We start from the raw sequence: 12,722 nt of genomic DNA on the forward strand, positions 1-12,722 counted from the left end.
GGGACGGGGACAGTTGGGGACACCTTTTGGGTGCAGAGGGGTCAGAGGTCCCCTGTCCCACCTTCCCATTGTTGACGGCTGCGTGCTGTGCCGAGCAGGTGAACACCGCCATGGTGAGGAACTTGCTGAGCTCCACCACCATCCGCAGTGAGGAGGGGATACCTGGGGTTGGGTGGGGGGACAGCAAAGAGCATCAGGGACCTGTCTTTGTCCCCCCACCACCCCTGGGGTCACCCCATGGGACCCATGGGTGTGGGGATGCAGTACCCGAGGAGGTCCTGCCCAAGGAGATGAAGCTACCATGGGGTGAGGTGACCATGAGGTCATGGAGCACCCATGGGACCACCACCAGCTGCCACCTAATCCCTTGTCCCATCTCTCGATGGCTTCCCAGAGGCTCATTGCGTCATCCCGGTAGTGGTAGCTGGGGATGTGCACCACGCCGCGGTGCCACATGTCATCAGGGAGGCAGAGGGAGGTGTAGGTGGCCTTCTCCAAGCCCTGCTGGATGATCAGCAGCATCCCCTCGCAGGTAACCCCCGAGGCCTGGTGGGGAGGGGTCACCCATGGGTGCTCAGGGCAGAAGGTGCCTTTCCCCCCCTCCAACCCCCGGCTGCCCCATGGCTCCTTGGTGCTCCCAGTATATGCCACTGTCCCCAGTGCTCCCCAGCCCCCTCGCCCCATGCTCTCTAGTGTCCCCCAGTGCCCTCTGTGCTCCCCAGTGTCCCCCAGTGCTCCCAGTATAACCCAGTGGTCCCGAGTGCTTCCAGGGCACGAGTACTCCAAGTACTCCCCCCAGTGCCCCCAGTATGCCCCCCTAAGTGCTCCCATTAACCCCCCAGCACCCCCAATTCATGCTTGCTAGTGCCCCCAGTGCCTCCCCAGTATTCCCAGTATACCCCACTGTCCCCAGTGCTCCCCAGCCCTCCATCCCTCCATGTTCTCTAGTGTCCCCCAGGGCCTTCTGTGCTCCCCCAGTGCCCCCCAGCACTCCCAGTACATCCCAGTGCTCCCAGTAGACCCCAGTGCTCACCTTGTCGATGACGCCACCAGGGTTGATGAGGACGCTCTGGGCCAACGTGTTGAAGTGCAAGTTGGGGACGAGGAGCTGGTGGTGGAAACCAGGAGGTTGGAGACGACTGGGGACCTCCTAAGGAGCTGGGGTGGGTGTATGGGGGGGGGCACTGCGGTCAGATGCGGGGGGCACTGGGTGGTGCTGAGGTGGGACCTTACCTTGAAGAGGGGGTGACAGGTGGGCAGTTGGCATAGGGTGGCGATGGCGAAGACCTCCCCAAAGAGGTGGGTCCTCAAGGGGTGGGTGAGGAGCTGGTGGCTGTAGAAGTTGGCGTTGCGCCAGGTTTTGGCCAACAGCCAGTCCCACTTGGCATTGCTTTGTAAGAAGATGGGGCTGGTGGGTCCCGGTGTTTGGCTGAGCTGTGGGACACAAACCACGTGGTGGGACCATCTCCTCTCCACCACCACGGTGGGGTTGTCCACTGGTTTGGGGTGGGACGTCCCTTCCTGGATGGCGATGGGACGTAGGAGCCCGTCGGCACCCTGGTGCAGCAGGCAGAGCAGGGTGGCGATGTGCTGCCAGCGCCTGTGGATGGTGCTGGCCGCAATGCCTTCCAGCACCTCATAGTCCAACGATGAAGATCTGACCCTCTTGCATCTCCTTGCCCAGGTTGGTGCCACCACCCAAAGAACCGGCCACCATCTCCAGCGTCACCAGGAATTTGGCCGGCAGCATCACGCAGTGCTGAATGGTGTTGGGGTTGTTGCCATTGAAGAACTGGTAACTGAAGAAGTCATCTTCTCGCCAGTGCCTGGCCGCGTAGTCGGGGACTGAGGGGGTGGCTGGACATCAGCGCTGAACTGCCCACCCTCCATGTCAAGCCAGGGACTTCCTGGGAAGCCCTGGGTGGCGGGGGAAGACGCACAAGGCACCCACCAATCTCCCTGCCCCGCGTCTAGGAGAAAATGCTGCACATCTCATCCAGGCTCTTCCAGAAGGTGGGTCTCAAGAGGAACCCTGCCAGAAGGTGGAAGGCCCCTCTACGGGACAGAGGTGGACCTCAGCAACCACCATTCCTTCCCTGGTCCCCCACCACCAGCCTCCCAGGACAGGGTGGCACTGGCGATGCTCCTCACTCCCATCATCCAGGTCCTCCCCAACCTTGGGGTGTTGCTTACTGGAAGATGAGGACACCGGTGAAGTTGGTGGCCCTCACGCAGGAGAACTGAACATTGGAGTCCAGCTCGAGGATGGAGCCCACATTGAGGCAACGGGGCCAGCCCTTGGTGAAGCTCTTCCACCTGCGGGTGGGACAGGGGGACATACGCCAGCATCACTGCTGGCCAGGCCACCCTGGCCATGGTGGGCCTCCATCCTTATGTCCCTGCTCTCACTGGTAAGCCTCCTGCCGTGCCTTCAGCTCCTGCTGCCGACGCTCCTTGAGGATCTCCAGCTCATCATCCACCATTTTTTTCCCTGGAAAGGAGGAGAGAGGAGTCAAGGTCGGACCCCTGGCTAGCAGAGGAGGGTGGGGGTGGGATGAGTCCTACCCGAGCTCTCCCGGACCTCCACCGTGGTAACCCCTTCCAGCCACTGGTAGCAGGGGAAGCGGTAGAGGGTGCCGTCAGGGCCCATCACGCGGATGTCCCTGCAGAACCAGGCATCCTCCAAGAAGAGCCGCCACTTGTGCAGGCGGATGAGGACAATGCGACCCAAGTCCTGCTCGCAGCGCATGGTCATGTCCTTCTCCTGGTGGGGGGTGGGCGGGAAATGGCTTGGGGTGGGAGGGCAGCTGCCCTGGCATGGCACTGGGGGATACGGGCATTCCCCACCAGTGGAGTGGGGCTTCAGGGCATCCCCCAAAGATCCTCTTCCTCCATACCCCCAGGACCCCTTTCCACCATCCCCCAGGACCCCTCCTCCATCATCCCGGCAAGATCCTTTTCCTACATCCCCCCCCCCCAAGACCACTTCCCACCATCCCCCCAGGATCCTTTTCCTCCACCCCACCCCCCCCAAGACCACTTTCTTTCATCCCCCCCAAAGATCCTTTTCCTCCATCCCCCGCACCCCCACCCCCTCGCTCCATCCCCCAGGATCCTTCCCTCCATGTCCCCAGGACCCCTTTCCTCTATTTCCCCCCCCACCAAACCCTTTTCCTCCATCCCCCCCCAAGAACACTTTCCTCCATCCCCCCATGAGCCCTTCCTTCATCCCCCCAGGACCACTTCCCACCATCCCCCCAAACCTTGGTGAAGACCCATCCCTTTTCTTACCCTCTCCAGTAAAACCCATGCCGGGACCCCCGGCATGCCCATGCCTCCACTCGTGTCCCCATCCCTGCGCTCACCGTCCCCGGCAGCAACCAGTAGTTGATGGTTGTCCGGCGCCTCTCACCACGGCTGCCCACCAAGGTGATGGAGATGGCGTTGTTGGTCCCATCTTCGAGGATGTCACCCGTTGCCACCTTCACCTTGTAGATGGCCATGGCGAGCTGCACAAGGACATGCCGCAACATTCAAGAGCTGCCTTTAAAAAGCGACCACCTGTAGGGGTGAGGGTTTTGGGGGTGGAAACCTGCCATCTTGGGTGGTTTGCATGCTGCAAGCCCCGTGGCCATTGCACAAGCCGGGTGGCCAGTCCTTCCTTCTCAAGGGAAGGTTATCAGATGACCGTTATTGGCCGGCGACCGGCATATCGAATCTCAATGGATGTGGCCATGGAGACATTACCCAAGCGATGGCCCCGGGGGTGGCCATGGGCCCAAGGGAGGGGGCGTTTGCCATGGTCCAAGAGCTCCTCCTGCCTCCCCAGGGTCTCCTCCATCTCCTGCTGTGTCCCTGCCTGCGCTGCTGCCCACACTTCACTGAATGCTCAAGGCATGCTGTGGAGCAGCGGTTGTGGGGCAGGCAGGGCCTTCCCAAAGGAAGGTCGTGGAGCAACTAATACTGGTGTCACAGTTTAACCTCAGTCGGCAACTGAGCACCACACAGCCACTCGCTCCCTCACCCCCCCGCGGTGGGATGGGGGACAGAATTGGAAGAGTAGAAGTGAGAAAAACCCGGGGGGGTTGACATAAAAACAGTTTAATAATTGAAATAAAATGATAATATACAAAGCAAGTGATGCACAATGCAAGTGCTCACCACCTGCCGACCGATGCCCAGCCAGTCCCTGAGCAGTGGCCCCCCCGGCCAGCTTTCCCCCAGTTTATGTACCGAGCATGACGTCACATGGTATGGAATAGCCCTTTGGCCAGTTTGGGTCAGCTGTCCTGGCTGTGCCCCCTCCCACCTTCTTGTGGACCTCCAGCCTTCTCGGTCCGCAGAGCATGGGAAGCTGAAAAGTCCTTGACTAGTGTAAGCACTACTTAGCAACAACTGAAACATCGGTGTGTTATCAACATTGTTCTCATCCTAAATCCAAAGCACAGCACTGTACCAGCTACTAGGAAGGAAATTAACTCTATCCCCGCCAAAACCAGGACAGTATCCACCCCTTATTCTATACCATCTACGTCATGCCCAGGTCCCCCCCTTTCCAATACATTTCCATTAATCACCACCCCTTTTCCTGTTTTTGATATACATATACACACACACACAGAGATATCATTCCCTTAGTCTATGGGCCATCCCTCTAAAATGTTCATTGAGTTCATTTAGTCCATGACTTTGGGCTCCATCTGTCATCATAATCTTCCAGGGCAGGAAAGATGGGGATGGTATGTGGTGTTGGATTGTTTCATGTTGAAGTCAGTTCTGGTTCCATCATCACTGTGCTTTGCTCGGTTTCATCAAAGTTCATTCTTCATTAATCTGAGTGATTCATATTGTAATATCATTGGTATGGCATATAATATTATGTAGCACTTAACATCAGATAATTCAGATCATTGGCTATTCTCACCCAAAATCAAATCCCCTTGAGGTACACATCGGACTTCCCCATCCTCCCGCATCACCCACCAAGTGCACCCAGGTCCTTGAGCAAAAGCAATCCCACGGATGGGTTTGCCTTTCCCCGAGGCAGGAATAACCCAAACTGTCTTCCCCAGCATATTTTTTATGTGCACTACAGGGACTTTATTCCCATCTACAGTACGTAAAAGTTCTGACTGGGCAGGGCCAGCTCAGCTGGCAGATCCCCGAGTGTTGACTAACCAGGTGGCCTTTGCTAAATGTGTGTCCCAATGTTTGAATGTCCCGCCACCCATCGCTTTCAGTGTAGTCTTTAACAGTCTATTGTATCCTTTGATTTTCCCGGAGGCTGGTGCATGATAGGGGATGTGATACACCCACTCAATGCCGTGCTCTTTGGCCCAGGTGTCTATGAGGTTGTTTCAGAAATGAGTCCCGTTGTCTGACTCAATTCTTTCTGGGGTGCCATGTTGCCATAGGACTTGCTTTTCAAGGCCCAGGATAGTATTCCAGGTAGTGGCATGGGGCACGGGATATGTTTCCAGCCATCCGGTGGTTGCCTCCACCATTGTAAGCACGTGGCACCTGCTTTGGCAGGTTTGTGGGAGTGTGATATAATCAATCTGCCAGGCCTCCCCATATTTGTATTTCAGCCATCGTCCCCCATACCAAAGAGGCTTTAACCGCTTGGCTTCCTGATCGCAGCGCATGTTTCACATTCATGGATGACCTGCGCAATAATGTCCATGGTCAAGTCCACCCCTCAATCACGTGCCCATCTGCATGTTGCATCTCTTCCTTGATGACCTGAGGTGTCATGGGCCCACCAAGCTTTAAATAATTCACCCTTACGTTGCCAGTCCAGATCCACCTGAGCCACTTCAATCTTAGCAGCCTGATCCCCCTGCTGGTTGTTTTGATGATCTTCAGTGGCCCGACTCTTGGGTATGTGAGCATCTATGTGACGGACTTTTACAACCAGGTTCTCCACCTGGGCAGCAGTATCTTGCCACAGTGTGGCAGCCCAGATGGGTTTGCCTCTGCGCTGCCAGTTGCTCTGTTTCCATTGCTGCAACCACCCCCACAGGGCATTTGCCACCATCCATGGGTCAGTATAGAGAGAGAGCATATTTTTTACATCTTGTCCTGCCCGGGCTGGCCCCAGGGCTACTGCATGAACTAACTCCTGTTTAGTTTGTTCAAAGGCTTCTCATTGCTCAGGGCCCCATGTGAAATCATTCTTCTTCCGCGTCACTTGATAGGGTTTACAATCAGACTGTAATTTGGAATATGCATTCTCCAAAAACCCACGACGCCTAAGAAAGCTTGTGTTTCCTTTTTGCTAGTTGGTGGAGACATGGCTGTTATTTTGTTGATCACACCCTTTGGGATGTGACAATGTCCGTCTTGCCATTTTATGCCTAAAAACTGGATCTCCTGTGCAAGTCCCTTGACCTTACTTTGTTTTACGGCCAAACCGGCTTTCAGAAGGATTTGGACTATTTTCTTCCCTTTTTCAAAAACTTCTCCTGCTGTGTTGCCCCACATGATGTCATCAATGTATTGCAGGTGTTCCGGAGCCTCACCCTGTTCTAGTGCAGTCTGGATCAGGCCATGGCAAATGGCGGGGCTGTGTTTCCACCCCTGGGGCAGTCGGCTCCAGGTGTACTGGACGCCCCTCCAAGTGAAAGCAAACTGTGGCCTGCACTCTGCTGCCAAAGGGATTGAGAAAAACGCATTAGCGCTATCAGTTGTGGTATACCACTTGGCTGCCTTTGACTCCAGTTTGTATTGAAGTTCTAGCATGTCCGGCACGGCAGCACTCAGCGGCGGCTTGACTTTGCTCAGGCCACGATAGTCTACTGTTAGTCTCCACTCTCCATTAGACTTCCGCACTGGCCATATGGGAGTGTTAAAGGGTGAGCGAGTCTTGCTGATCACTCCTTGGCTCTCCAGTCGACGAAATCAGCTTATGGACGGGAGTCAGGCAGTCTCAGTTGGTGCAATGTTGCCGCCGGTGCACCGTGGTGGTAGTGATTGGCACCTGTTGGTCTTGTGACTTTCAGCAGCCCCACAACAGAAGGGTCCTCCGAGAGACCAGGCAAGGTAGACGGCTGTTTCATTTCCTCCGTTTCCATGGCAGCTATACCAAAAGCCCACCGGTACCCTTTTGGGTCCTTGAAATACCCTCTCCTGAGGTAGTCTATGCCAAGGATGCACGGAGCCTCTGGGCCAGTCACAATGGGGTGCTTCTGCCACCCATTCCCAGTTAGACTCACTTCGGCTTCCAATGCAGTTAGCTGTTGGGATCTCCCCATCACTACAGAAATATAGATGGGTTCTGCCCCTTTATAGCTTGATGGCATTAGGGTACACTGTGCACCGGTGTCTACTAGAGCCTTATACTCCTGTGGGTCCGATGTGCCAGGCCACTGAATCCACACAGTCCAGTAAACCTGGTTGTCCCTTTCCTCCACCTGGCTGGAAGCAGGGCCCCTCTAATCCTCATCACAGTATTCGTTTCTCATTTTCTGCAAATACGAGTCAGAAGTCTCTTCATTAAGATCAGGAGTAAGGTCGGCCCTTCTACTCTGTCTGGGGAACTGCCCGCTGGAAACTGGAGCAGCAATTTTCCTGGAAGAACCCCCTTTTGTGATTGTTTTCCCTTGCAACTCACATACCGGTGCCCCTAGGGCTGAGGTAGGTTTTCCATCCCACTTCCTCATGTCCTCTCCATGGTCATGCAGGTAAAACCATAGGGTGCCCCGTGGTGTGTACCCTTTATATCCTCTCTCTTGAGCAAAAGAACGCTGACTCCTAATAGCCGAGATACTGGTCCATACAGGTGGGGAGTAGGACCTATCCTCTTCAAGTTGCTGGACCTCCCGGGACAGTTTCTCCACAGCTGAGGCGAGGGAGGAAGAGAGATTTCTTTGTATTGCCGGAGTTGACTAGCCAATTCATCCACCGTTTGTTCCTCTCCATCTTTCCAGGTCATCACTGCCAATGAGTTGGCATATGACGATGGTGCGCTCCTTATAAACTTCTGCCACATGGGTCGTGTGCACCTGACCTCATCTGGATCTTTGGATAGCTGTCCATTGTTCATGTCACCAGAAATCACCTCCAGCACAGCTAATTCCCTCAGGAATTGGATACCCTTCTCCATGGTGATCCATTTGCCTGGACAATATATGACATTTTCCTTGAAGGGATACCTTTCCTTCACACTTGTCAAGAGTCGCCTCCAGAGGCTGAGGACTCGTGTCCCTTTTCCAATCGCCAATGCCCCCTTCCCTCGAAAGGGATCCCAGCTGCTTGGCTTCTTTACCCTCTAATTCCAGGCTACTGGCCCCATTATCCCAGCATCGGAGCAGCCAGGTGAAAATATGTTCGCCTGGACGATGGCTGAAATCTTTTCTTATATCTCGCAGCTCACTCAGGGATAGGGATTGGGTGCTTACTGCCTCGTTTATGAGTTCTTCCTCTTCTTCCTCCCCAAGCAGTGGCCGGCCCTCCTCCTCCTGTTCTCGTGATGGCCCTTCTCCAGGGTAGTCTGCCTTGTCCACTTCTTCCTCTGGCTCCCTTTTAGAAGAAGCTTCTTCCTCCCTTACTAAACGAGCCGACTTCCGCTTCCAAGATCTCTTCTTCTGTACAGGGGCAACTGATACTGGCACAGGTTGGCTCTTTGGTTCAGCCGCAGGGCGTATCGCCAGGGTTGGAGTGGCCGCAGGGCCTGTTGCCGGGTTGGAGTGGCCACAGGGCCCATCGCTGGGGTCAGAGTGGCAGCAGGGCCTGTCGTTTTATTGTCAGATCCAGAGACTTTCTCTTCCCCTTGAGGGTACTGAAAAATGTTGAACAGGGCTCGGTAGGCATGGGCCAGGCCCCAGCACGTTGCAGTGATCTGTGTCTCTCTGGAGTTGCCAGGGTGACAGCATACTTCTTCCAACTATTCCACTAACTTTTCAGGATTCTGCACTTGCTCAGGGGTGAAGTTCCAAAACACTGGGGGTGCCCATTGGCCTAGGTACTTGCCCATCCTATCCCACACACCCTGCCACTCATAACTGTCCAGCCTTGTGGCAGATCTCTGGATGATATTCTTAAATTGCTTATTAAGTTTAGACAAAACCGATACAATATTCCCAAGAAATACCAATAGAAGTATCTTAACTACCCAAGGATGTTCAAGATACTGAAAAGTTACTGTAATGAAGGAGGAAATGTCATAGAAGAAGGTAGTGACACTGCCATTCTGTATTTCCTCCATAAAAAAAATCTCAGAGGAAGGACTGTAATTCCTAATTGTCTCCACGAAGTGGTACACCAAGTACAGTAATGGCTTCAGCACGAAGCTCAAATACCAGGTTAAGCTCAAGGTCAGTGTTTTAATAACAAACCTCCCAGGCAAAACATCACTAATCACCACAGACCACAGCAAACTGCAAACCCAACACCAATCTCTAACACGTACAGCAAAAAAAAGAGCATGATGCAGATTAGACAAACCAATATCGAGAACAGAAGAAGCAACATTGTGACCCGCAACTGTTAACAGATATAAATTCCTTAATGCGCTCCAGTTAATCTGTTATTATCTCAAACCCTTCGAGCCCCACGTTGGGCGCCAAAAAGGACTGCGTGGTTTAACCTCAGTCGGCAACTGAGCACCACACAGCTGCTCGCTCACTCCCCCGCCCCCCCTCCCCCCCCCAGTGGGATGGGGGAGAGAATTGGAAGAGTAGAAGTGAGAAAACTCGTGGGTTGAGATAAAAACAGTTTAATAATTGAAATAAATTAATAACAATATAATAATAATAATAATAATAATAATAATAATAATAATAATAATAATAATATAAAAAGCAAGTGATGTACAGCGCAATTGCTCACCACCCGCCGACCGATGCCCAGCCAGTCCCTGAGCAGCGGCCCCCCTGGCCAGCTTTCCCCCAGTTTATATACTGAGCATGATGTCACATGGTATGGAATAGCCCTTTGGCCAGTTGGGGTCAGCTGTCCTGGCTGTGCCCCCTCCCAGCTTCTTGTGCACCTCCAGCCTTCTCAGTCCGCAGAGCATGGGAAGCTGAAAAGTCCTTGACTAGTGTAAGCACTACTTAGCAACAACTAAAACATCGGTGTGTTATCAACATTGTTCTCATCCTAAATCCAAAGCACAGCACTGTACCAGCTACTAGGAAGGAAATTAACTCTATCCCTGCCAAAACCAGGACACCTAGGCACACAGGGACAACAGGGCTGTGCTTCTCATAGACACGTCATGGGAGGAGAGTGTTCCTGCTGCTGGCAGGTGCCAAAGGGGTGTAGGTCAGTGGAAGAGGAACCACTTTGCACGTGGGAGGTCCTGGCTTCCATCTCCAGGGCTGCTTTTGCTCTTACTCCCTGGCCTCAAGTGGGTGAGTGCTGGAGCTGGGGCACTGCTCCTCTCCAGGTGCTGTGGGCCTGCCCTGACCTCCCAGGGCCTGGCTGAGGAGTGAGGAGGGCTGTGTGCACTGCCTCTGCTGAGCCCCCTCCTGGAGGAGAGGCAGGCAGCTGTGCTGGACCTGAGCTCAGGTCACTACCCTGCACCACAGATCCACCCCACACACCAACCAGGGGCCCTGCTTGGAGGCAAGGGGTGGCCCTCAGGGAGGGGATAGACATCAGCAGCAGACTGGGTGCTGGCAATCCTTCCTGGCTGCACTGAGAGAGGTGGTGTGAGGGTGCTGGTCCAGCCCAGGTGCCCTTTGGGACCAGGGCCACACTGCCCTGGTGGCTCTCCAGGGGTAAGGCTGTGAGATTGTCCTGTCTCCAGGTGGAGATCCCATACCACGTGGGAAGTACCTGTCTATGCCAACGGGTAGGGATGTCCGAGCTGGAGGAGCGACACTCCTTACCCTGACCCTGCCTCCCGGTCCTTTTCCCTCTGCCATCACCACTGGCTTGAGCAGAGCCGCAGCTCAGGGAACCCGGAGCTGCTGAGGTCAGGCACAGCTCTGCAGAGGTGGAACTGGTGGGGCCGGCACCCACCTCTTGTTCCTGGGGGGGTTGGTGGCTCTGTCCACCCCATGTCAGTGGGAACAGGGAAGCACAGGCCTGTCCACAGCCGTGCAGAGGTGGGGAGGGCAAGGAGATGGTGCCTCGGCTGCTCCTCTGACAAAAACCTCTGCAACCAAAACGGGGTGTGAGACCCAATGTTTCACTGCAGGGTGCCCAGCCCCTGGGAACAGTGAGCCCAGATTCAGAGAAATAAGGTATAAAAATGAAGCAAAGAAGAAGAGGGGTTGTGGGGATATCTTCTGAACACAGGACGGTGGGTGCCAGTATGGACACTGACCTGCAGATTCAAGCCACCCCAGGCAGGGACAGGGGAGAAAAGCCCAGTGTCTGTCCCATGCCACCTCCCCACCAGCTCTGCCCTCCCACAGGTGTAGTATTTCTCCCTTACTCTGGCACCTGGCAGAGGTTTGCCTCCTCCTCCTCCTCAGGGAAATGAGAGCCAGGCCCTGGGTGTGGGTGAGGGGGCAGCACACCTGAGCAGAAAGAGCCCATTTCAAGGCATTTGGGGCCTGACCAGTCTGGCCCTGCAGGCTGGGTTCATTCTCTGCAGCAGTGCGGGATCATCTGTGCCCCAGATCTGTGCAGGCTCCTGCAGCTCCTGAGGACCTACATGAGGGGCCTGACGGTGAGAGCCCAACCCTCTGCACTGCTGCCCCACGCTGGGAAAGGCCATGGGAGAGAGTAGCCTTCCTAGGGTGAGACCCCCAAGGTGATGGGTGACGCACATGGGCACTGCAAACACAGCCTCCATCCCCTGGGAAGCTCCCACCGGGGCAGGCTCCAGCCCTGCATGTCCACAGGGAGAGGTGGGCCCAGAGCTGGGGAGGGAGGGGCTGGCTCCGGGGCCAGGGGCTGCCAGCAGGAAACCTCTAGAGACCAGGGCAAAGGAGTGTGTGAGCCTGGGCTCCCCCCAGACCCCCACAGGGTCACCCCAGGGGTGGAGGAGCTCCCAGCAGGGAATGGGACAACGCTGTCATGGCAGAGGCTGTTGGTGACGGCTGCCTCCTCCCCTCTTCTGCTCTAGGGCCAGATCCTGCTCTTTACAGTGACCTGCGGCTGCTCCCCGCAGGGAGCCCTGCTGTGGACACCCAACGCACCTTCCAGCCTGCAGCAGAGAAGCCCACCGGGGAAGAGCTGGAGGGCTGTGGAGACCCAACAGCAGGAGCAGGGAGGGCAGTTTAGGCTCCAGGTTCCTGCCCAAGTGTCAAACCCTTCTCCCCACACAGCTCCTGTGTGAAAGGTTTCTCTGCCCATGGGAGCTGGGACAGGTGAACGCCCCAGCCGAGGGAGAGGGACCCTGGCTCAACTCCCAGCAGTGCCTGCATTAGGGGAGGGACACAAAATACCCTCTGCCATGGAAATGTGCCCACGTTAGCACCCTCCCAGGCAGGCCCTTCTCCAGGCCAGGGGCTGGATGGCGGCTATGGATTCCAGCCCAGGTCTCACAGGGATCCTTTCTCCCTCCCCCTGGCCTCTCCCTCATCTGCCTCCCACAACGCTGAGGGAAAGGTGCCCCCACCAACCCCCCCCACTCCCATCCCCCCTGCACCTGCACACAGGTACTGCCCCGACACAAACCGACACTGTCACCCCTGGCGAGGCAGCAGGAGGGCAGGGGTGGAGGTAGGAGCGCAGCAGGAGGAGGGGTTCCCAGGGCTGCCATGGGGCCTTAATGCCCCTGCCCAGGAAGGAAGGCAGCTCTGGGGCTGTGATAGAAGTGCTCGGGG

General features: G+C 55.6%; 1 protein-coding gene and 1 pseudogene across 1 annotated transcript in view; both read right to left on the reverse strand.

Moving 5' to 3' along the window:
• The window catches only part of LOC143171617 (polyunsaturated fatty acid lipoxygenase ALOX15B-like), a 31,988-nt pseudogene extending 28,485 nt beyond the window's left edge, over nucleotides 1-3,503 (reverse strand).
• The window catches only part of LOC143171641 (scavenger receptor cysteine-rich type 1 protein M130-like), a 107,988-nt gene that overhangs the window by 43,933 nt on the left and 51,333 nt on the right, over nucleotides 1-12,722 (reverse strand). The window lies entirely within an intron of this gene.

Source organism: Aptenodytes patagonicus, chromosome 29 (assembly GCF_965638725.1).
Source record: "Aptenodytes patagonicus chromosome 29, bAptPat1.pri.cur, whole genome shotgun sequence".
NCBI classification, from domain to species: Eukaryota; Metazoa; Chordata; class Aves; order Sphenisciformes; family Spheniscidae; genus Aptenodytes; species Aptenodytes patagonicus.